This window comes from Lissotriton vulgaris, chromosome 11, assembly GCF_964263255.1.
Source record: "Lissotriton vulgaris chromosome 11, aLisVul1.2, whole genome shotgun sequence".
Taxonomy (NCBI): domain Eukaryota; kingdom Metazoa; phylum Chordata; class Amphibia; order Caudata; family Salamandridae; genus Lissotriton; species Lissotriton vulgaris.
This window is the reverse complement of record NC_141699.1, coordinates 289,261,613-289,287,250: the sequence shown is the minus strand read 5'-3', so window position 1 is coordinate 289,287,250 and position 25,638 is coordinate 289,261,613.

Sequence of the window (25,638 nt, the reverse complement as noted above, 5' to 3'; positions counted from 1 at the left end):
AAGGTTGAATGCTAAAACAGCCGTGAGTGTTTTTTACCCAACGCTTTGGATATAATTGAAGGCATCCAGCAGCGCGGTTTAATCCAAGAAGGAAGGACTATTCATAATACTTATGTTTGTGGTCCCCCAATTCAAAATCGGTGGCCCCCCTCCGGTAACCTCTACATTATAGAGCTTTGAATCTAAACAGAAATAGCGACTTGTAAATTAAGAAACAGGAAGCCATTTTCGCCAAATTGACGCATGAGAAGTTCCTCATAATTGATCAAAAGAGGATTCTGAAGAATTCCTACACAGAAATTTGTTTGTCCTGAGGAAGGTGTTATCACAGATTCACCGAAACGCAGCGTCGACAACGAAAACAAACTGTGACTCCTGAAACTCATTGTTTTTAACTCAATTGTGATATTTTATTAATTTTTATCTGTGCATATTAATGTTTTTAACCTTGTGAATATTGTAATAAACTGTACATTTTTTTGATAAAACAACAACATCTAAGGTTCTTAATTTCTTATTTTCACATTTCTGCTTTACAATTTGTACAAATATGGTGTATTATAGTGTTATTATGAATGTATACCTTAGGATTGGGGCATAGCTTTTTGGTACACGTGAACTATATTTGGGTTCCAAAGTGAGTACATAACCCAGGGACTTTCCTTGTGTTTTCCTACTCAGTCCTCCTTGTTCCTTATAACCACATAAAGGAGGCCTCCCTTTCCTTTTTTACACATCTTTTCTTTCCTCCACACCTGCTTATATTGCTGACACCCCCTTTAGCTGTTCCTGTAGCATGTTCAACAACAGGATAGCTTGGCTTATGGTACTGTCCTCCTTGCTGACTTCCCATGTGGACACCTCAAAAGGAAGAGGCCTCTCTAACCAGGCCCCATCGGTCCATCTCGATAATCATGCCTTTCACAGTTGCATCCCCTCTTTGCATGACATATTCATTGATAGGCCTGTACAGCTCAAACAGGCGTTCAAGTATGTAATAAGTCGATTCCCAACATGTTGGCACCATCTGTATGAATTCTTTAACTGGCATTCTATTACCAAGCTGAAGGACCGTCAGCTGTTTCTGGGCTGCTTCAAATGAATGATTGGAATGAGTGCAGATTCATCTGCAGGTGGACAGTAAATTGCTTATATTGTCTTTTTTTTTTAGAAAGTCCTGTGCAATGATGTTGATACAATGCGCCAAACACAGGACCTTGAAATATCCACCATTGGCCATGGCCTTTACTATATTACTCCCATTGTCTCTTTTAGAGTTAAATAAAGTATTCTTGACTGATACTTCCATTGTCAGTGAAAACAAATCCAATCTTACGCCCTCTTGGTTTCAGCCATTCAAAAGACCTTGTTGTTAAAGTCTTCTAAAATGTTTGCAACTGTATGGGGTTTCTCCATGGCGAACATTGCTACTGTCACATGCTTCAGAGCAGCATTAAAAATCTCAGCGGTGGCAACACCTGCAGATATCTTTCTTCTAGCCCTCACAAAAGAGATCCAGTGTGCAATGATACACATGTAATCAGTCGCTTGGCAACTGGTCTACTTGTCTGTTGTCAGGTGGATACTGTGAACAGCACTCTGTCGCAAAGCTTATCCATGCAATTCCAGCTCATCATGATGTAGCACCAGAACAGCAACTCCAGCAAATTGGGACCGGCTGTGAACCTACTATTTCGGGCAGATGGCTGCCCCAAATAAAAAAATAACACGCCTTCCACAAAAGAAAAAAGGAGGTGGTCCAGCGTTAAAATTTTGTCAGCTTCAGGTTGTACAAACGTGCCGTTGGGTGGTTGCATTTATACTAAGCATGGGCGAATTTTGCGAATTCGCGATCTGCGAATTTGCGGATTTGCGAATTCGTGATCCCACAAAATTCGCGAATTTGTGCGAATTTGCGGATTTTTGTTTTTTTGCATGTTCGCAGGGTTTTTTGCGTGTTCGCGGGGGGTTTTTGCGTGTTTGCAGGGATTTTTGCGTCTTCGCGAGCCGCTTGCATAGCGAAGTTACCCATGCAGTCGTTTATGGGAGAGGGAGAGAGAGATAGATAGATAGATAGATAGATAGATAGATAGATAGATAGATAGATAGATAGATAGATAGATAGATAGATTTTTAGCAAAATGCATATGAAAATTGTGCTGGAAAGGTCTCTTTTAGTTTAACCCCTCCTGACAACTCAAAATGGGTGTATTTGCCATCCTCACCCTTCTTCCTGTTTTTTATATCTGTAAGTGCTTCCTGATGAGGTTTAATTCCTTGGACAGGTGCCTTGTTGCCTACTTGTAACTATTCTCTGACCCTGCTTCAAGGGTCAGAGCAGGGTCAGAGAATAGTTGCAAGTAGGCAACGAGGCGCCAGGAAGCAATTAGCAGCAGGTGTCCAAGTTGAATTTAATTTGTTTGTAACCCTTTTGTAAAAGGTTACAAAGAAATTAGGTTCAACTTTTGCACCTGCTGCTGTAACCCTTGCTTGGCTGAAAATCCGTCCCCGCTGATTCGCGGATTTTGCCGCAATTTCGCGAGATCCGCGGATCGCGAAATCGCGGAAAATCCGCAAATTTGCCCGCGAAACGGATTTTACGCCCACCCTTAATTTATACTGCCCCTCCGGCCTAAACATACAAGGAATAGTAGCCTGAAGTTTTTTATTTTCTGGTGCCCTGATGCAGGTGACTTCTTGAGAGCAGGCAGTGGTAGGCTCAATGTGCATTTCAGCAGGGCAGTCAATCTCCTCTCTTGGCTTGGTTTCTCAACCTGAGTCTTGTTCATTGCAATGCTGCTGATGTGGACGACACTACTGCACTGCAGAGAAGAGGGCTACATTTCATAAAGAAAGTGTCTTCCTCTTCTTCACCTTCCACTGTGATCGAATTGGATTCACTGCTCAGCTGACTTTCATCTCTTCACCAGCAACATTTGCAGTTTTTTGGGCCCTAAGGTGCGCCTCCCAACAGATCATATGGTGCTTTCTCAAATGGGTTGTTTGGTCCCCAGTACCATAGTTTGCACCAAGTTTACCCTAACTAACACTTCCTCCACAAAGGGAGTATTTGACAATGTTCACCTCCTTCTTGCTAACGGAAAAGAAGTCCCAAAGTGGTGAATTCAACTTTCAGACGCTGGTGCCACTGCCAATGTTGGCTGAACTGGCGGTAGGTAGGCGTTTTGACATTTGACTCTCTGCAGTACCTACTTCTACTGAGGTGGTTGTAGATGTAGGTCGCTCCCGGGACTTTGCAAGTATGGCAGCTCGCAGTTGTACTTGTATCTGTGGTGCCAATGCCACATCCCTCCCAGCAAGTTGGGATGGGGTAATGTGGGTCTCCAAAGGGGCTGGGCTAACATCCATGATGACTGGCTCATCGTCATCCTCTTCTTTTACATCTGCCTTCAAAACTCTAAGGCTTTCTGGAACATTCCTTCTCCCTAGTCTCGTCTCGTGGCATGTCTCAATCTCAGACTGATGCGAGCTCCAAATGGTGTCTAGATCATCCGAATAGGGGGCTTGAAGAAGAAGATAATGCACCACTAACCCTCCTTTTTCTTGCGGGAGATAAGGGAGACAATGGATCTTCTGAAAGAGAAGCTTCCTCTACTTCTTCAGCATGAAGCTCAATCTCTTGAACTCCTGCTACTTTGGGAGTAACTACTATTGGTGGTTGTTGGTGTTTTTATTTTTGTCCACCTCCCGAGTTTCCTGCAACATTTAGGGCCTACTTTGCAATTGAGATGTGTCAGTTTCAACATCACTGCTTGTCAGCGTTGCTGTGATTAGACTGGCTGTCTCTGTGACAGACATGGGCCTGGGCCTAGATTGGGGTGAGTCTACTGATGTGGGGGTGCTGCTCCCACCTTGCTCCCCAAAGGCCTGTGCAGCAGGACAGATTTTTTCCCCAAAAAAGTTCTGGGTCAGCATAAGCTCTTTCTTCTTCTCTTTGGCCACTTTCTTGGTAGCACCTTTATTAGGGGCCACCTTGAAGCTGCCACTTAGCAGTGGCACTTAGCTTTACAAGTTGAAGAGAAGTCTGCGATATTTGGGTCATGTGTCACATCGTGCACATGCATTCTGTCTGGCAGTACTGTGGGTAATGTTGTCTCTTGTGCACCTAAAAGAAAAGAAACAAGAAGAACATCAGTGAAACGTAACATTGTTGCAGTTCAATTGGTTGTACAAACAAACACAATATCATTTAGTGCGATCACTGGTTACTCTTATTATAAATAATTAACAATACAGTGTATCCATTCGTAAACAGGAAAACCACACCAACATAAACTTTCATGGGAACTGACTGTACACTCAGGAAGGATAAGAAAGAGCAACAACAACAACAACATATAGATGTAACTGTTTGCTTTATGTGCATCATGTCATGTGGGTGTGGCACTCAGGGAGGTGGAGCTGGCAAACATACATCCTGTATATGTGAAGCACAAACTAATCATCCCCAGGGATCTCAAGGCGCTGGGAGCCATTGGAGAGGTTAAGTGAGCTATTGCCCAGAGTCACAGGGTGCTGAGCTGAGCTGTACCCAGTGCTGGGGATCAAACTGTGTGCCCCATCTTCCAGAATCAGCCACTCTGGCCGCTGCACCACACAATGACAAATGACAATAGAAGGTATAATCCTTAGACAATGAATGTTGTTGTGCACTTATAGCAGATATGCGGTTGATTCATTGATGCCAGATGTAGTGAAAATGGTTTAAACAAAAAAAAAATTAAAAATATACATATATATTAAAAAAGTAAAACACAATTGTCAATAAAACAAATACATTTACCAATTAAATAAAGCCATTGAAAAATTAAAATAAAAACATAAATAAGTGAAGTTATCCTCAAGAATATAAAATAATTTTGAAACTACTATATAATTGCTGAACCATGCATGCAAGCCTATGGCAAAGGGCCACACTGGTTGGATGCACAAAATGGCTGCTAGCCAGTGCCTCATGGTCCTCAACAACAACACTGAGCTGGAAGGCATTGGGAGCACAGAGAAGACTTGCAGGCCTTTGGGGAAAGCACACTGGCTGCCAACACAAAATTGCCACCGACCACGTGGTCACAACAACATCAATCCACAAGAAGGCAAGGCCACAACAAAGAACACATGCAGGCCTATGGGGAAAGCACACTGGCTGGCTACACAAAATGGCTGTCAGCCACATGGTTACAACAACAAGAGGCAGGAGGGTGAGGCCTGGAAAACAAAGAACACATCCAGGCAAATGGACACTGACTATACAACATGGCCCCAGGCAAAGACAAACACACACACGCACACACACACACACTGTCCAGACAAAGGAGTCATTGTAAAACAGGGAACACAGCATTAATTCAGCAATGCCAAAAGTGAAATTTAACAGGGCTAAAAATGTTTATAATAACACATACTATCCCACCTATACACTGTTTGCAGGAGAAAAAAACTTGAAATATGCTAAAAAAATTTTTTTTATTTTTGTCTAATACCATCCATGTCCCAAAAGCTGTTTCATCCAACAGACAACACAAAAACCACTATTTCATGCACCCATGACTAGTACTTGGCCTACTGGCTGAAAGGCCCATTGCAAACTAGGCCACATAGTAAATTAATAGAATATTGCACATGTAATAGGAAACATGGAGAAAATGTACTAAGTGTGCAACATTTATCCTGTATAATATAAGAAAAATTACATGCAAAACAACAGCAATGAGTAAGGAGGCATGGGCAAAAACAAAGAACAAATGCAAGGCTATGGCAAAAGCACACTAACAGCCTAAGCAAAATGGCGTCCGGGCACATGGTCACAACAAAAAGAAGGAGGCCTGGAAAACAAAGAACACATGCAAGCCTATTTGTAAAGCACACTGGCTAGCTACACTAAATGGCCGCCAGCCACATGGTCAGAACAACAAGAAAGTTGGCATGGGGAACAAACTAAGAAGAACAAATGCACGCCTATGGGGAAAGCACAATGGTTAGCTAAGCAATATGGACAACAGCCACATAGTCATAACAACAACAACCAGCAAGACGGCATGGCCACAACAAAGAAGACATGCAGGCCTAAGGCAAAAGTACACTGGCCCCCTACACAAATTGACCGCCAGCCACATGGTCTAAACAAGAGGCAGGAGACCTTGAAAGGAAAGGCCACATTGCATGTAGAACAAAGACAAATGGTGGCCTATGGGAAACACATAGGCCACACAAAGGAGGCATGGCAAACCAGAGAACACAGCATTCATTCAGCAATGGCAAAAATGAAAATTAACAAGGCTAAAATGTTTACAACACACATCCTCCAAAAACATTACCCCACCTATGCACAGTTTGCAGGGGAAAAATGTTAAATACCACCAAAAAAGAAATTATATTTCAATCCAAATCCATCCATGGCCTAATGATGTTTCAAATTCAACAGACACCACAGAAACAGTTGTTTCATGCACCCATGACTAGCACTGGGCCTACTTGATGGAAAGGGTAATTGGCAGACTAGGTCACATAGTGACTTAAATCAATATTGCAAATGTATTACAAAAATTGGAGAAAATGTAGTGAACTGTGCAATATGTTTCCTTTATAAAAGAAGAAAAAATACTTACAAAGAATAAATTAGGCCCCTACTGAAACTTCAGGCCACCCACCACAATACATTTTTAAAATTGATTCAAAGTACAAATAAATCTAGGTGGATGGCCCCAATCAACCAAACAACACCAGTTTTTCAACTTGTGACATTGTAAATGCAAAGTCCCTAAATCAAATGGTATATGCAGCAGACACAAAAAGTGATCCTTCCAACTCCAAATCCAAATGAAAAGTAACCAGTAGATGGATAAAGCACTGTGTGGAGCCTGCTGGACAGGAACAGGAAGTTGTAGGCTCTGGGGCACTTCCTTCCAGTTGGAAAAAAAGTACATAAAAAAGGACTCCTTGCACACAAAAAAACAATGCCAAATATGTAGGAGTTTATTTACTCCAAATAGTCATTTCAAGAAGATTTTGATGCTTCTTGAGGACAGAATCTTTCCCAGATTGCAGCTGAGGTAGATCCTGCATGTTCTGGATCGTATACGTAGAAAACATCCGCCAGAAGTCGCTGGCATGCCCTAATGACATGTTGGCGACTGCAAAATCTTGTGGAAGCATGCAGTCAGCTGGCAAATGACATGGTGTGTGCAAATGGATATGAAAATCTCATGGGCGAGCACCTGGTAAGTCACTCCTGCAAGTGCAAAAGAATATTTCAAGTGCTCTAACAAAAAAACTCTGCTCCGTTGCGGAGTGTGGTGTTTATTGGTTACTCTGTGCTGACTAGGTATAACTGGACTTGTCCTGCACCCTGATGTTGGCCTCGGCTGTGCTGAGACCTGATGATCAAGTGCTGTTCATGTCCAGTAACCCTTGGCAGTGTCTGGCTGGGCTACTCCGTCCACCCCTAATAAACTGGGACTTTTAATTTATTGTTTGTCTCCAAAGAATTCCACCGGATGAGACAAACCTGTCAAATAGATCTGACCAAGTTGTGTTGCCGCTGGGCTGAAGATGTAGGTTTTCTCCACTTGGAGCTCTTTCAGAATAGCAAATCCTAGTCAGCGGGATGTCAGAGAGATGGTCTCCGGCCACGTGGAACCTTCTTTGACTATAACTAGTTACAGCCTACAGCTGTGCCCCGCAGGAGGAATCAGAACTCCATAAAAGTGAATAAGTGTGAATGAAGAGATCTTGACTGTGGGAAGGCAAGGCACTAGAGGTAGCAAGTCAATTGGGGACTTTTCCTGTGCAATTTATTTGATTTTCTCCTGCTCAAAGATCTGTTGCCAAAAACCAATTGCTTCACCAGGACCTCATCCAATGGCTGTTCAACCTTGTGAAGCTCTCTTCAACTACAGACTGCTGCCTTGCTCCGCTGAAGATTTTTCACTTCCATTTTTAAGAACTTCCAATGTAAAACCTACAACCAGCTAGAATGTGGTTTCTCTATCTGACCTGCACTCCATCACAGTCAATCTTAAATTGCGCCTAGCTCCAGGTCTACCATGACCAGTTGACCACGGTTGGCTTTTAATTTTTTATTTTTTTTAATTACTTTATTTAGGCTGAAAACCATAAAAGCACTACAAAAGTAAAACAATTATCATATACAGGGGTACAGCAATCTCAACAGGGTATTTGCGGTTGTAAGTACAATCATTGGGACAACTTTAAAAAAACGATACGATACTGGATGAAATCATAATTATTGGGCAGAGCAGAGGCTAACATTTTAAATAAAAGCAAGCTAATATACACATATAAAATATATATAAAAGTTCCGATAAATAATTTAAAAGATCCAATTTAGAAAAGTTAAAATAGGAATAAAATATTGGGTTTGCACAGATAAAAATAACACAGATTTTGTATCTATATAGGAAAACAGCATAAACATATTGCTTTTAGCTCCTAAATGGTTACAGCTTTCTGGGTCTCAATGATCGCTCTACGCATATGCCACATTGCTAGCAAAAATTTTGAGGTTACAAATACAGACAGTTGACTAGTATCGTATTTCAGTATCCTGTAAACCTCAGTGTGATCTCTTATTCCCATATTTTTGCAAAACTGGAGTATCCACTTGGCCCTAGGTCTGCAGTAGGCCGGGCAAAAAAGAAGGGCGTGTAAATCAGTTTCCTCACTTAGCCCCCACCCTAGACAGGCCAACATGGTATTACCTTCCCATTTGTTTGTAAAAGCTCTGAGAGGGATCACCCCATATCTAAATTGCAGGTATAATTTCTTGGCACAAAGTGGATAGATTTCATTTAGGACGGGTTCAAGCCTGTAATGAGATTTAATACCCAAAAAGCTATAGGTCAAAGAATTGATATTTGCTTTCTGAAGGAGTTGTGAGAAATTATCTTCATTGATAATGTGTTTCAAAGTTTTTTTTATATTAGGGGGCAGGTCTCCTCCAGGGAAGACCACATGATTGTCAACCCCATACGATAGAGCCTAGATTGAATGTGTACTATCCATGGTAAGTTTCCTGCTCCCATAATAGAAAGTACATCCTTCAGTTCCTCCCTATACTTTGAGAGCTCAGGCGTACTCCATAAACGGTGCCAGAATAACAACGGACGAGAGGCTATTTGGTCACTTATCGGGCCAATCCCGAAGTCCTTCCTCAAAGGAGTTAATGGAGTACTTTTTGGTAAATTTACAAGTTGTCTTAGAAAAGAGTTCTCAGGACATTCGGGTAGCTAGAGCCCCAAAGTTCTGCACCATATAAGGAATCTCCCCTGGCCTGGATCTTATATATTTTCAATGGCTGTCCTACAACTTTTTGGGAACAATTTTTAAACACTTTTAGAATGCCCCTAATGTCTTGAGTGAGTTTAAGATTAGCCTTCTTAGTTTGGGTGCCCCAGATCATCTTATCATTGAGAGTAAGACCGAAGTAATCAAAGGTGGAGACCATTTCCAACAGCTTACCATTCATTTGTGGCTGAGGGCAGTTTATGGTTTTTGCATTGAAAACCATATATTTTGTTTATTCAATATTGATTTCCAAATCCCTATTCTTACAGAACTTGCAGAACTCCACTAGAACCCGCTGCATACCCATTGGTGACTTAGACAGTAGCAGCGTGTCATCCGCGAACATAAGAGCAGGTATTTTGTAATTAGCCAACCTCGGGGAATCTATATCTTTTTTTCCAGCAGGACATCTATTAATCCATTTAGAAAGAGGGAGAACAGAGGTGAGGCAAGCACACAACCCTGCCTCACCCCCTTATCCACTGGAAAGGGTGCTGTTAGGTCCCCGCTTTTCCCATATCTAATCCTCGCATAAGTACTATGGTGCAAACGTCTTAGTAAGTGGCATAGATACGATGGAACACCCATATCCCGAAGGATATCCCACAGCTGATCACGCTGCACATGTCAAATGCGGATTTGAGGTCCACAAAGGTTAGATACAGACTGCTACCATTCAAAATAACGGTTTTCCAATGGATTAATTGCAGTCGAAATAGCTGGTCTATTGTTGAAGTTTTAGACCAAAAAAAAAAAGCCCTGCCTGGAAAGTTGTTAAGATGTTATGTTCCTCAATCCAGGACTGCAACCTACCCAAAAGCATGTGAGCAAACAATTTTTACGTCACGTCAATTAAACTTATAGGGCCATAAATAGCATGGTTCATAGGGGAGCATTTCTTGTAAATAGGGATAATTTCCGCCCATGCCCATGTTGGAGGGAGATCCAAGATACCTTGGAAGATGGCATTAAAAAACTTTGTTAGATATGGTACCCAGACTGAGCTTTCGTCCTTAAATAGGTCCCCTGAAATTTTATCTAATCCAGAAGCTTTACCCGTAAGCATTTTGGCCAAAGCTACAGTGACTTCTTTTGCTGAACACTCCAGGACAAGAGGAACCATAGAAGTACAATGATCTATGGGGTATCCATCAGGTTTTTCTCCTTCCTCAAATTTAGAGTATAGGGATTGGAAGTTCAACCTCCAGACTTCCTCCCCCAAGTTCGGTTCAATGGCCAGTTTACTTTCAGCCCTTCCGGTTCTCACTAAATTCCAAAAGGACCTCATGTCTAGGTTGTCTAAAGCCAATTTAATTGAATCCCATTTGTCTGCTTCCCATATAGATTTAGCCTTTGCTACAGTTTGTTTGTATATTGCCCTAGATTCCCTAATACGAACGAAATCCTTATATTTAACCGCTAGCAGCAGGGCACTTTTGGCCTCTCTGCAAGGTTTATTATACCAGGAGTTTGCATTGCTAGAACAGGGAGTAGGATTGTTATCAGTTTTATAAAAGAACTTTTAGCTAATTCTTGAAAACAGCCTGTGCGAACGTCAATTTTTGGTAACTGAGAAGCAACTTCCAGGTGGGGAATAATCTGTTCATAAAGAGCAGCCTTTTTGTTATCTAATTTAATGAAAGATTTCCACTGAACGCTTCTTCCACCACATGTAGCTACTACATTTAAATTTAGATTTGCCGGAATAGGGTTACCTTGGAGTGACTCCAAAATTGGCAGTTTAAATTTTAAGTGGGTTATGGTCACTTTCGCAGCGAGGGTAAACTGCGAAATCCAAGACTCTATGCCATAGCTCCACATCTAACAGTACATAATCTATAATTGAAGTTTGGCCTATCTTATTATAAGTAGGGATGGCCGAGTTGTCTGAAGGGAAACGTCCATTACATGCCCTTAGCATATGTATCAGGGTAAGAGAATTTAATTGAAGAACTAGCGGGGACCAGCCCCTAACCGGATAGGTGTTGCAATCAGGTATTGGAGGAGTACCACCAGTGAGAATTCACAAGTCGCTGTATCGGTGGACGGTTTTCACAAAGTAGAGGAAAACTCTTTTTCTTAAAAACCCCTCACTCATCACCTAGTGATGACAAGCTTCATCATCGGGGTCCACCCTAATGACCTAGCGTCATCAGGGTGTGCTTCAACACCTGATTACAGTGGAGCAGGTTGTGAGTGGTGGTGCGTGAAAAATGAAAAAAATCAGTGTGTTAAAAATTGTCCTGGTTTGAACTTGTAAAATAAAGATTTTTTATTGGCAAGCAACTGGACAATATTAAAATCGTGGCGAGATAAAATAGGGCAACGATGAGCCCGTGTATCTCTGTAAATAATAGGGTCTATGTGTCAGGTCTACATGTTTCAACCTTAGCGGTTATGGTTAACCAGGTTTTCGTCAGGACCTCAAAACCAAGTAGGTGGACGGTCTGCGTCCCCTAAAAGACGCACCCAATCCTACCACATGGGACCACTGGATGGCGAAAATGTGCCCGTGGTATTAGCTCGCTCCACACTGGGTGAGCTAAAAAAATCAAAACACCTGTAAAAGAAAATACGGACATTTGTCACAATATTGAGCATATTTACAAGCCTGTAACGTAGTGCAGTGCTTCAACGTTGTGTCAGCATGCTGTCACACCCAGTTACATGGTGAATTCAGTGGTAGCATCATATGTCTAGCGTTACCGGTGTTGGGCTCTACTCCAGCATACTTCTAGAGGAGGGAAGTGTAGGTGCGCAATGTGGGACGGTGAAGATTACCCACAACTTGCACGCAGAGGGAATATCGTGATTTTCTCTATTCACAACTCTCACGCAGTTCATAAAATAGTCACCGCGTGTTATTTGCTCGCATACCAACTAGTTAGTGCGAGACTATATCCAATTGGATAGTGCATGCATTGTCAATGAAAAAACTGTACAACACAGAATAAGACAAACACAACACAGACACAAGACAGACAAAGAGTATATATAACCAAGGCTCACTCTCAGTGGAGTGTTCAAGGACTTCATGGGACAGGGGAGGTTACCCTCGTGAAAAACGTATTCTGAAAAAGAGTGATATTTTTACAAGAGGCTGTTAATGCGGGTAAGAGTGAGCATCCAAATCGTGTCCTGGGTGCGTTCGTTTTGGCGCTTGTTGAAAAAGACACGCCCGCAGGAAAAAGGCTTCTCTACTCACAGTTTGTTGCCGAGGAATTCAGGTTGTAACCTACTGCCTGCACCGCCCCGCTAGTACTAGGCTGGGTGAAGGCGCGAGTAAAATTGAGTGTAAGCGCTTCCGTGATGGGCGTGGTTAAGCCGCGATCACGTGCGCGGAAGCCCGGCAGGGATACTAGGACGGTGGCCGCATAGCCTCAATTAGTTACAGCTTTAGCGAGGGATCGAATCTCGGGCAGGGTAGTTAGAGTAAATCCCAGGCTAGGAGTTACAACATTACAAAATTATTTTATATGGAAAAGATGGACAGTAAAACCACCAGGTGTATTCCAGTGATTATAGCCACTGACTTGAATGACTGGTAAATTATTAGTAATTACATCGTAGACAGCCATATTTAAGGAGAGTTCTCAGATAGAACTGGGGTGTCTATTACCGGAAAACCCCAATAAAAAACCAATGTTATGATTTAAGCACAGCCAAAATAAGTGGTCATGCTATCCGGAACAAACCATGACTATTTATCAATACAAGAGTGCCTGGCCATGGTGCTTCGGTCATGTTTGTTGAAAAAATAGACAACTCATTAGGTGGTTATAAGTAGGCAGAATATTGCTTAAAGAATAGTGGGTAGGATTAAAGTACTGAGGCCCAAGGGATATTATCATTAAGGCCCGTGATATGAGTAGAAAGTCGGTACACCCAACGTTGTTCTTTCTCGTGTAGGATCTTTTGGGAGTTGGGTCCGTTTGGAATCTGCTCGATGACAGTCCATCTCATGTCATTCGGAGTGTGGTTCGCACCCAGGAAATGGTCTGTCAACTTGGTGGCGTTTTTTCTGCAGCGTATTGTGCTGCAATGCTCACAAATACGTTGTTTGACCTTTCTGGTCGTCATACCAATGTAGTTCTTTCCGCAGATGCATGTGATCATGTACACAACGTTGGTGCTGTTGCAATTCGTGTGTTTGCTCTGTTCCCACACTCTACCTTCTTCGAGATTCAGTGTTTTCGTGTTCTCTGTCAGATGGCATACGCTGCAATCTCCACATTTGAAGTGCCCAATGATTGCTGGCAAGTTCCACATTTCGGTAATGCTAGGGTTAGAGTTATTCGTTGCATTCTTTGGCCTTGTGTTGACAAGGCTGTCTTTTAAACTTGGTGCTTTCTTGTAAGAAAAAAGTGGTTTGTCCCATTTCAGTGCGCCTGTGTTGAGGATTTTCCAATGTTTGTTGATGCTTTTACTCACATTGTTTGAAACGGAATTGTACTATGATTCTATTCCCCTCACATGTGTTACAACGTACAATTCCGTTTCAAACAATGAGAAAAACCTCCGCTCTGCTATGTGGAGTGGAGTTGTACAGAACTCTGCAAGCTCTGCGTAACGCAGAGTGCAGAAAACTCCGCAAATTCCGCAAACGGAGCAGAGTTCACCGCCAAGACTTACTCTTATTGCTTTTTGGTGCTATTTTTATTTAAAAGTCTGAAAATGTACATCTACATTTCCCCTTATTGGATTGTTGTCGTTTTGGTGTAATTTTCTTTACAAAAATGTCTTCCTTTTTTCTAAATTGGATTGAGATTTTTCTTTTGCTGTGTTTTGACATTATTCATTTTTTAGTACTGCCTACATTGCAAGTTAAGCCTGCCTGGTCTATGCCATAGCTACCAATGGGTTCAACTCAGGTTAATTTAGTGACCCTAGTGGTTCACCCTGACAAGGATTGTATTTACTACTTAAGGTGAATAGTCATCCCCCTTAACTAATAACCCAATTCCTTACATACAGTTTATGGTGACAATGTGGCTACAGGAAATGGTCACACTTACCTTGTGCAAAGTAAGATCCAGATTCTGGGTCATAAACCAAAGAGGCAGCACCTGAGGCAACACCCTCTTTCACCAAATTTTCATTCTGTAAGAATTTACTTTTTTTACCAGAAATCGCTAGACTGAACTCTAAGTATGTTGCAAACAAGGTCGGAATAATCTCTGTTTAAGAATCTCTCATTTGCAACCAATTGATGAACAATTTCTGCTTCATAAACTCGCATTTGCAAATAATTGTTCACCTCACTTTGATATACATTCAATGTCTGAACTAAACCTCTGCATTACCAATCACACAAATTTGATATTCAAATTGAGCTCCTGCTACCTCCGTCAGCATTTGTTTTCCTCCACAGATGAAAGATTAGGATCCATCGGACGCTTATTGCAATCAAGAAGCAAAGAATTTGGGATGTCCCAATCAGTGGTTATATTGAGAGAGCTCCTTGGGGTCTGGCGGAAATTGATTCGATCAGAACTTTGTGTGTCCCTGCCAGATAAACACAGCCACATCTCCTTCCCCAGTTAAGTCCAGAAACGTCAGGGGACTACTGTGGAGTAACAGCACTATTCATCAGCAGGCCCAGCCCCCATTACCCCTTAATGCAATCTCAGAATTAACATCTATTTTGAAGGGTTCAACCTATATTGAAACCATGCCTGCTAATGAACCAAGAGTAACTGCCCTATCGAACAAGAAAAGGTGTTTGGCAAGGCTTTCAAATGCATATGATACATATTCAATGCAAGACAGGCCTGACTACATGCAAACATGACGATGTTTAATATTAGAGAATGAGTATATAAGAATATGGCCTAGACAAACTCATTAACAGTTTGAGTGCTAAAACGCATAAATGTGTGTGCGATCCCTGGGTTTTCAATCACTATTCATACTTAGAGGACAGACAAGGAAAACTTTGTATTTCTCTGGTGCACTCCTTGTAATTGCAACTGCAAGGGAAAGTATGCAATTTGTGAAAAGTATTTATCAAAGAACTTATAGTTCACCCATCAAATCAGATACTAATGAAAGTTCTAATTCGAGAATTACGACATATTAGTTCTTGTCCATCATCACCTTATACTAACAATAGAGTAGCTTTACTAAGATCTCAATATAAGCAACTTGTTCGGGCTCTAAAATAGACCAGCTGTATAAGAGGTGTTCGCTTAAAGGAAAATTATAAAAGTGAGATATATGAAGAGAAGAGGTACTAGCGATTGGTTAATGGTTTATATATCGTAGCTTTTTGTTCTCAAGGGGCAATCTAGAACCTGAAAATAAATAGGTGGAGCACCTCAAGTAATGTTATGTGCATAAGACGTCAAATGTAATCCTCCAGTAGACTGAAGTCTGTACTTACCTTTAACTATTGTGGAATTAAATTATCAGAAAAATTAAAGTAGTAAGAGTTGTTAGGGTCCCTGGTCCCAATGGGACTTTCATGAGGGTTGTTTAAAGTGGATCCTAAATTTGTGGTCTACATGATCCAACAGGGATCATGCCTCAGCCCTATCCTTTTCAACATTTACATGTCTCCACTCACCAACATTATCCGATCACAAGACATCACCATCATCTCCTATGCCGATGGCACCCAACTCATCCTCCCTGTGACGGACAAGACAACCACCACCAGGACCAACTTCACCAACTGCATGACCATGATAGCAGACTGAATGTGAAACAACTGCCTGCAGCTCATCTCTGACAAGACAAAAGTACTCGTTTTTGCAACAAGACCTCGCCATGGGACTCCACCGGGTGGCCGTTCTGAGCAAGGATCAAAACCCACACCCACAGACCTCGCAAGGAATCTAAGCATCATCCTAGATGACAAGTTCAACTTGAGTTTGGTCAACACAGTGTGCACTTCCTGCTTCCATATCCAAAGCATGCTACAAACAAATCTTCAAGGTTGCCTCAGAGCACCAGAAGGACCATCACGCAAGCACTCATCGCTAGCATCCTGGACTAAGGCAACACTCTCTACAAAAGAATCTTGAGACAACGCCTACACAGACTCCAGACCATATAGAACACTGTTTCAAAAATCATACTTGACCACCCACTTCAACCCCACATCCCACCACACTGCATGAAGCTTCTCTGGCTCCACACTCACAACAGCAGGCAATGTAAGCTTTTCCCGCACAAGTACAAAGCCCTTCTCAACACAAAACAAGAATACCTGAGCAGGCACATACACTTTCAACAACCCCCAAATAACTACTCACTCACACACATTTCCCGCATCAGCAAAAGCAAAACTGAAGGTTGCTCATTCTCCTACATCACACACAAGACATAGAACAACCTCCCTCTACACATCAGAGTGTCATCCCCACTTCTTGAGTTCCACTAGAAGCTGAAGACCGGGCTCTTTGTATAAGTACCTTTGGTACATCACACGTATACACCGGCCCAAGCGCCTGGATATCCTCTCAAGTGATTAGAGCCCTATATACAAAGCTAAATAACATAACATATCTCTTCAATTTGCCTCATGTCTGGATCACTAACTGTACCAGCTTCCTAGAGATGCTCCAATTTACAACTATTATTCAGATGAGAGGACCCAGCAGAACTCTCCAGTTACTGTAATTAGTGGATGCTAAATTGTTTCATTATGTGCATGAAACTAGGCCTACACTTAAGGACTGATTCCCCAACATGAAACTGGCTTTAGACCAACAGGGTCTCCAACCTTTTCTGAAATACGAGTAACTTATGGTTAATGAAAATTCTCCTGAGGCACTAATATTATTTGAGATGTAATAGACGACATCAGACAAGATTACATTAGTGCCATCTTATGCAAGTTTACCAGCAGTGATCACCTCAGACAAGGTTGCTAGCAGTAATGTGAAAATGCTTTGCCAATGTGGAATGCCTCTATATTGGTAATTCATAACAAATAGGTGCAATGCTCTGTCACCAAGTTAATATTATCAGTAAAGAATCTCCCCAACATCATTTGATTTTTCTCACTCAAATAACAGCTTTAATTATATTTTGGAAATCCAACCATTTTTCTTCACACATCTGCTTATGAATTTTGAAAATATACACATTTTATGTCTCAAATACATGCTTTTTAATTTTGCAATACAGATATTGATTCAACCAAGCAGATTGACTTGGCTTCACACAGGAGAGATACGTACAGGTATCTGTAGAGCTACCAGTAACTCACGAGGTACGCGTTGGAGAGGTCTAAGATTGACGACATAATTTGAGGGAAAACAAGGCTCTTTACTGTTTTATCTATTATAGTATGGCTCTTGCTAGAGGGAACCGAGGTCTATTGCGGAAACGTTGCAGAGTTAGGGAATCCCATCAGTACTGTTGAACACCTATCATCTATATTATCCTTCCTGGGTTCAAATAAAATTGAGTCAGCATCTGCATCTTTCTTTTAAAAAAACATAGCGACAGGGAGCTTAAGCAGCGATATGATTTGGCACTACACAGAGGACCTTGGTACTTTCCTCTCCCAGACCACAGTTTTCCTACTAAATTGGGTTGCTAGGCCTTTCCTCTATGACTGCATGCAGACAATAACGTAGTTGACGACCATACTGCAGTGGGTTTGCAATCATCACTGAAGTTCTTGGATAGTTATAGTAAGATGAATAAGCTTATAGTGAATCCTAAAAAAAATCTGTAGTCACAGTATTCAGTTGTGGCATCTGTGAAAATACAAAGGATATTTAAACATAACTGTTTGAGAGTTTGGCTGGAGGAGAAGGGAACTTATGAAAGCCACTTGGATTCATTGATGAAAAGTATATAGTAACCAAATATATATATATATAGCACAATCTAATTGTATCTTAATTCAGAGGCTCTCGCCATTCTGCCTTTTTGGAAAGTCGTTGCATCTACATTAATGCCCTCAATGACCTAGGGGCATCCAGCCTTCCCAGGTAAACTCTCTAGCTGGCCCAATACCGGTGAAACGTTTCCAATTTGTCATTCATCTGCCTCGCTTTGTTTCCCAGTTCCAGACCAGATTTGATTTTAATTTACTAAGCTAATCTTTGATGACGAGGTCATATATTATAACACAGCGTCTCCCCCTGTGATTAGCAGACGAAGGCTCCCTGAAATATTACACGTGGAAGAGACTTGAGAAAGGCATAAGTATTAGCTGCCCATGATGGAATCTTTGGAAATTATGAATGTAAAACATCAATGAATGATGGTGTGATTTTTTATGACTTTTAAGACTGAGGCTAAGGAAATCTTCTCGCAATCTTCGAGAACTCAAGATTCAGGCGTTTTAGTCCGTGCAGGGACGCTACATTTGTATCTGTGTGTAATTCATGAGGTTTGGTGGCAAATTACCTAATATTTCCCCTTTCAAGTCCAACTTCGGAAAAATATTTCTTCATCAGGTTTCTTTTGCTAGGCATTTACGAATTGAGGGTTTCTGTAGATACTTAAAAGGACCGAACAAGAGTCTGTAATTTCTGTAACTGTGGGTAAAATATATAAGTCAATGTAATACGTGTATGCCCAACCCTTCTGTTGTACGGAAACAATTACTCCATCTGTTTTTTTTAATTATTATCATTATTTTTAATGGGCATACACTCCTATTGCGCAATGTGTAATTTGATCTTTTTCGGTGACAATTTAAGAATGCTTGGGTGCTTTGTAAAATTGGTTGATTTTATGATGATTTGTAGAATTGATGCTTATATATTTATTGTGAAATTGGGGAGACGTTATTAATGTTTTTAGTTTTTCTATTGATAGGTTGGACCATTACTTTTATTATAATTTGATTTTTACGTAACTGTAAAGCATGAGTTGATGAGCTTTTGTAGCACTAGTCGAAGACTTCAAACACATCTCATTACAGCATCGTTTAATTGATCTGAGTAAATTCAACAATGAATATCCAATGTTTTGTTTTGCTACTACATTCATTTAATAATTAAACAAATACGAGCCATGAGCGTTTTAGGCCGGGCTTCAAAAACATATTTCCCTTTGTGAGTTGCCTTTGATCAGAAAATGTGACCCAAAGCAGCTTAATGAGTGTATACAAATGTACAATCAATAAATAAGTAAATGCAGTGTTGAATATTCCCAGATATGTCTTTCCATTGACTGAATAAAAAATAATATTACAGGATTGCAAACGCTTTTTTAATAACACTGACCTGAACCTATAACCAGAAATCTTAAATTGTTGTATTAATCCAATTTGGAAGTATTCTTTCTACAGGGATTATACATAACAAACAATTCAGCTTTGAAGCACTAGCTAGCAGCGGCATCATGTAGGGCGAAATTATTAGGCCCGGCACAATTTCTGGTAGATGCTAGAAGGAAAACAAATAAATGCACATGCTGTCATTTGCAGATCAACAGTGCTGCGTTCACCACCATGTGAAACATACGGATCTGCTTCAGGGAGCACGGTGCACAGGAAGATATGTTCAATAACAGTATTTCTAGTTCATGTTCAAACTACAGACAGAAATAGACGCACTTCCTGCTCAAGCTGCCCGCCCCCCCCCCCCCCCCCCCCACACACACACACTCTCTTGACATTCAGTCAGCTTCCATGTGTTTCTCTTAACACTAAGTGGCTTCCTAAATGGGTTTATCAGAAATTCTTTACATTTTTACTTCGTAGAATGCATGTAACCACGGAAGCGGAAGGCGGTGCAGACCTGACATTGACGCTTACTGTACATCTGGTTACCAGCCAGTGTCTTCCTTATCTGTCAAGTAACCCTGCTGCAGGAGGAGGGATTCAAGTGCATACAGGGCTGCTGTCCACAGGCTGCCGGCAAACTTTCAAGAATCGGATACAGATGATAACATTCTTCCCTCTCGATGTGTTCCAGTCTCTCACTTAGCAAAATACATCAAAAGGACCTGCAGCCTGATGTCTCTTGATAAAACACGGGTCAACAGTCTGCTTGGGAGTCGGGAAGGAGCTTATTTTGTTTGAATCCAACCAACTTCCATATGAAACCCTGAAAGTGCTGATGAACCAACCCTCATAGAAACGGTAAGTGGAAAGAGATTGACAATGCACTAGCCATGAAACCTAGTCTAGGAATTGTTTGATTAATGCTCCATCCATTTCTAAAGTATAAGAATTGCCCTTACAGCAACACAGAGTTAACCAGGGCTGCATGTGAACTGAAATAATATGGCCAGTGAGAGCTGAGAAAATGCTGCTTTGATACCCAGTGCTATAAGTGGACTGGTATGTACTGGCTTTCTCATGTTTTTTTATTTTAAGTGCTTAGACTTCTCCTTTCTAAAGCCAGGTACCATTATTCAGTGGGTTAAAAACGACAGCTCAAGGTTGATTGCAGTGTTTCCTCCTTGATCTTTGAAGAGCAAGTTACTTACCTTCAGGAATGTCTTTTCTGCTGGAGACTCTATCTAACCATAGATTCCTCAACTTGCGACTTTCCTCAGGCACTAGACTGGATATGTACATTTTCAGAGCAATTCCTTTGTGTGTTGAAAAGTGCCTTTGTGTGGCTCTGTATTGGGTCAATCCCTCCCCAAAAATGACATTGGGGTCCCATATATGTGGCAACTCCGCGCGCTGATGTCAGGGCTGACAGTTGAAGAGTCATTGAATTCAGAATACGGCAATGTGGAGACTTTCAGGTTGGAAACTTTTTAAAGGACTATATCAGTTTATTCCATAGAAGAATAGGTTGAAGAGAAATCTGTGATTAGATAAAGTTTCTACTAGAAAAGGGGTTACAGAAGGTAAGTAACTTATTCTTCAGACAGAGACTTCTAACCCTAGATTCCCCACTTTGTGAATAGATACCAAAGGAGTACCTTCCCAAGTGTGGGTCTGCGGAATGACTTAGACCAAGAAATCCCATGGAAAACAGGACATGGCTCTCCAGGCAGTAGTACTTCAGGAACCTGCAGGGGGGCTCCCGCATTACAGCCTAACATATCCAAGACTGGCAACCTACACACCAGCACACTAGTAGCAGACGTCACTCTGGTTGAACAAACTAGCAAGTCCTCTGGGGCCTGCATTTTGCAAGACCATAGCGATCTTAATGCAGATTTAAATCCATCTGGAGATGGTCCTCTTCTCCACAGCCTCTCCTTTCTTTGACCCACAGAAACAGACAAAAAGTTGGTTGTCTTGCCAGTACTCTATAGTTTGATCCACACAGAAAATAAGCCCTCTTATGGTCGAGGCTAAAAGGATGCTTTTTATCTTTAGAACTGGTGCATGGAAAGCCAGTAAAGTGATGGATTGGCCTTTGAGGAAGCACATAACTACCTTGAGCAGGAATGCTGCTTTTATCCGTAGGATCTATCTATCTGGGTAAATGGTAGGACTACGGACAATGCCTGAAGTTCACTCACTCCTAGCTTCCACTTAAACTATGTAAAAATAGACAGCTAGAACTAAAACTACTTATAGACTTCCCTTAAGTCTTGTAATAAAGAAAATGTAATGTTGTCCCCTTCATTTGCAGGAACTGAGGTTAAAGACAAAAAAGAAGCAGATCTCCAAAGAGGAGAGCAAAAATCTTAGATAAGTATAACGGCTTAATATATACATGATTACCGTAAAGCTGAGAAACTAGTTGTCTGTTTTATGTTTTGTTTATCCTATAAGGTTACATCTTGAAAACCTTGTACTCGTGGGACATCAGGAATACAAAGCCATTTTCAGGAGTAAACGCAAGATGCCAGAAATGACCGTCACAACCCGGAGACAATGCAGGGGCACCAGGATGTGACCGCCACCACCGGAAGTTGACGCAGGTTGCCCAAAACACCGCTGTTACCCAAGTTAAAGGAAGAAATGCCAGGACGCCACTGCCGCCACCAGGATTGCCAGGAAGTCATCGCCACTACTAGGATTCGACTCAAAAGCAGGTAAGTACAGGAGGGGCGAGAGAACCATGCAATGCCTAAACCAGCAGGATTCCGCCGCTGCGAACCAGTACAGGACAATGTGTCAACAGGAAGCAGGTAAGGCTGTACCCTTGGAACACTAGAACATGAAGCATACCGCGTCAAGACTGGGGCTGATTTATACCTCGCTGCCAAACGCAATGTGGCAAGCCCGACAACTAGCAGCTGAAATACCTGCATTCTCAACACCCACATTCTTATGCAAGGCTACTATCTTACCCTTCGGCCTTTAGGGGGCATCGGCCAGCTTTCAAAAACGAATGGATCATAACTTAACTCCCATGCAGGTTACACAAAGATCAGGAGACATTACAACCTGCAGAATTACATGCCAATCCCATAAAGAGTTTGTCAGCTGCCAATAAGTTGGGGAGATTTATTGAGCACACATATCACCCGTGGGGCTCAGAGCGCTAGTGAAAAACTCAGATGGAAGTCAGAAGAGATGACTGACCAAAGGAGGAAAGGGGCAAAAAAAGCAATGTTTTTAGCCTCCTGCGGAACTGCTTATGATCCATAAGCATGCGGAGCTGCAGTGGGAGTTCGCTCCAAAAAGCAGGAGCCAAATGAGAAAAGGATCTTCCGCCATTTATAGTGGTATACATCCTAAGGGTGGTGAGGAGGTATTTAGTTCCTGACCTGAGCGTCCTCTTATATTGGTACCAGTTGAGTTTTTGGGCAATGCAGCTTGGCCCATTTCCGTACATAATCCTATGTCCCATCAAGTGAAGTACATAAGGTACACTTTGGGCAATGGGCATTTCAATCGCAAACTGACAAAGTAGATGAAATAATAAATGTAATTTAAAATTAAGTAAATTGTGCTACAACATTTTAATATTTTTTTTACATTTAAAATGAATATAAAAGATAAGGAAAGTTTATATTTAACAATAACATTTTTAAGAAAAATGTTTTCAATCATTCAGTATAAAGTTTAATTAACTTTTTTAAATGCCCCTATATTTTACGATAGCGAGATCTCCATCTTGACAGTGGAGACTTCATAGAGTAAAGTATAGGAAGAATTTAAAAAAATGTTTTTACATATTACATTTTCAATATTTCATGTTAAATATTGATGAAAATCAATTGTATACAGTTATATTACATGTAAACTCAGATAAAATGCTACAGCACAAATCCCTTCATTTTTAATTACGTTTTGAAATAATTTTAATATATTAAATAAAAAATATTTTTCTAAAGTTTAAATAAAATAATAATTCTGACCGGAAGAAGAAAAACATTTTTACTATGTATTAATGATTATTAAAAGTGACGTTTAGAATTAATGAAAAGTAATTTAATTATATTTTAATAAAAGTTAATTGCATTGCTTTATACATTTGAAAAAGTGTATTAACATTTTTTCATTTAAATAATAAATATGTTTTATTTTTAGATATTCTTCACACTAAATGATATGTTTTTATACGTTTAACTATTTTAAATAATTTAGTTCCATGTTATTTCCTATGGGGTGTTAATTTAAGCCTATATTGCCAATATTTACTGTGAGAGGGTGTTGCTGCAGAACTGGTTGGCCATATGGTGCCTGACTTACGCCAGCTCGGAACCGGAGTAGTTTACTACTGTTATGGGTCCCTTTTTGGCAACATTAACTTTAGAAGTGCAGTTTGTGATTAGCGATCAGCTTAGTCCTTTGTGCTTGGGTGTATGTCCCTCTTTAAATCCCTTCCTAACTCTCCATAAACCCCTACTTACACCTCCCTAAACCCATTTAGTAGTTAGCATGCCCCTTTTTCCAGCTACGGCCTTGGTCCCTCTCACTTTTACTCCCTCCCCTGTGTTTCGCTCATCCTCGACATCCCACGATCCAGCCACATCTCCGGACATCTGAGAGACCTTCACTGGCTCCCCATCAACAAGAGAATCACCTTCCGCCTCCTCACCCACGCACACAAAGCCCTACACGACCAAGGCCCGAGCTACCTCAACAGCCGAGTCAACTTCTACGCTCCCAAACGCCACCTCCGATCAGCCAACCACGCCCTCGCCGCCGTCCCCCGCATCCGAAGAGCGACTACAGGAGGAAGGTCCTTCTCCTACCTGGCCGCCAAGACCTGGAACTCCCTCCCGTCCGACCTGCGCTTGACCCAAGACCACCTCTCCTTCAGGAAGAAGCTGAAGACCTGGCTGTTCGAGCAGTAGCGGCACCCCCCCCCCCCCCCCCCCCCAGCGCCTTGAGACCCTATGGGTATGTAGCGCGCTTTATAAGTGTCACTGATTGATTGATTGATTGATGGTGCTAAAACGGCATGCATTAGTTAAGATCTATTGCCTTTGCCAATACTTGTTCTATATTGCGATATTAAGCCCTTGATAAGTTATCAAGACTACTATTTTCTCCAGCAGTATCCATTTAATAGTCTTCATTAATGCCCATAAAACTGCAGTCAATTAAAACGTTATTGTTAGCATCCATGTGCATTGGAAAACGTTCATTTTAACTTTTACAACAGTTGAGCAAGTGGTATGGTGTTTAAGGATTTGGGACCAATAGACTAGGCAATCTAGTGTCCAAGTACTGTTCCGAATAGGTGTTTAGAACATTTCGTTTTTATATAGTACAAAGGTATGCAAAATATTACGTAGACCATCCACACCTTGAGACGTTTAGACATAAATTGGCTTTGGTGCATGCAAGAATGACCCTTTTGGTGATGCCCCCTACTTCTACGACTAACTTGACAATGATTTCTTAGAACATTGTGGGGCTGGGTAGCAAGCTTGTTCAAGTGAACTGGAGGGAATTCATAGAAACAGCTGATATAATCATGTTTCAAGAAACCTGGGAGAACTCCCCTTCATATAGGCCAGGTTTTAAAGCCTTCCATGTCCCAGCATATTAAATCACAACCAGGTACACCCTCCGGTGGGTTGTTAATTTACGTTGAGATTATGTTTGGGTTCCATGCTGGCCAACTACCTATCACCAGTCCAGATTTGCTCGGCATTGAGAACTCCACCACTGATAAAACATAAATCTTTATTTTTAACATATATAGCAAGAGTGTGTCCAAATCAGTTGATTCCCCTGTCCTCAATCTATTGTCTGATTGTATTTCCACCTTACCTAGAAAATAAGCAGTTTTTCTAGGCACTCTATAATGAAATAGTTGGTGAGGAAGACCAATATTGCACCATTCCCCGAATCTAAAGTCCCTCTCTAACCTCACTTCCATGGGTTGCCCTACAAATACTGGATCTTCGTATGTGTTGTCGTTGGAGGGCGTGCAACAGTATAACCAAAACTTATTTGGAGTTGCACCCTACTTTAATAGAAACAGAGTTTTATTGAATACTTTTTCTTGGATGTTCAGTTCTGGGGTA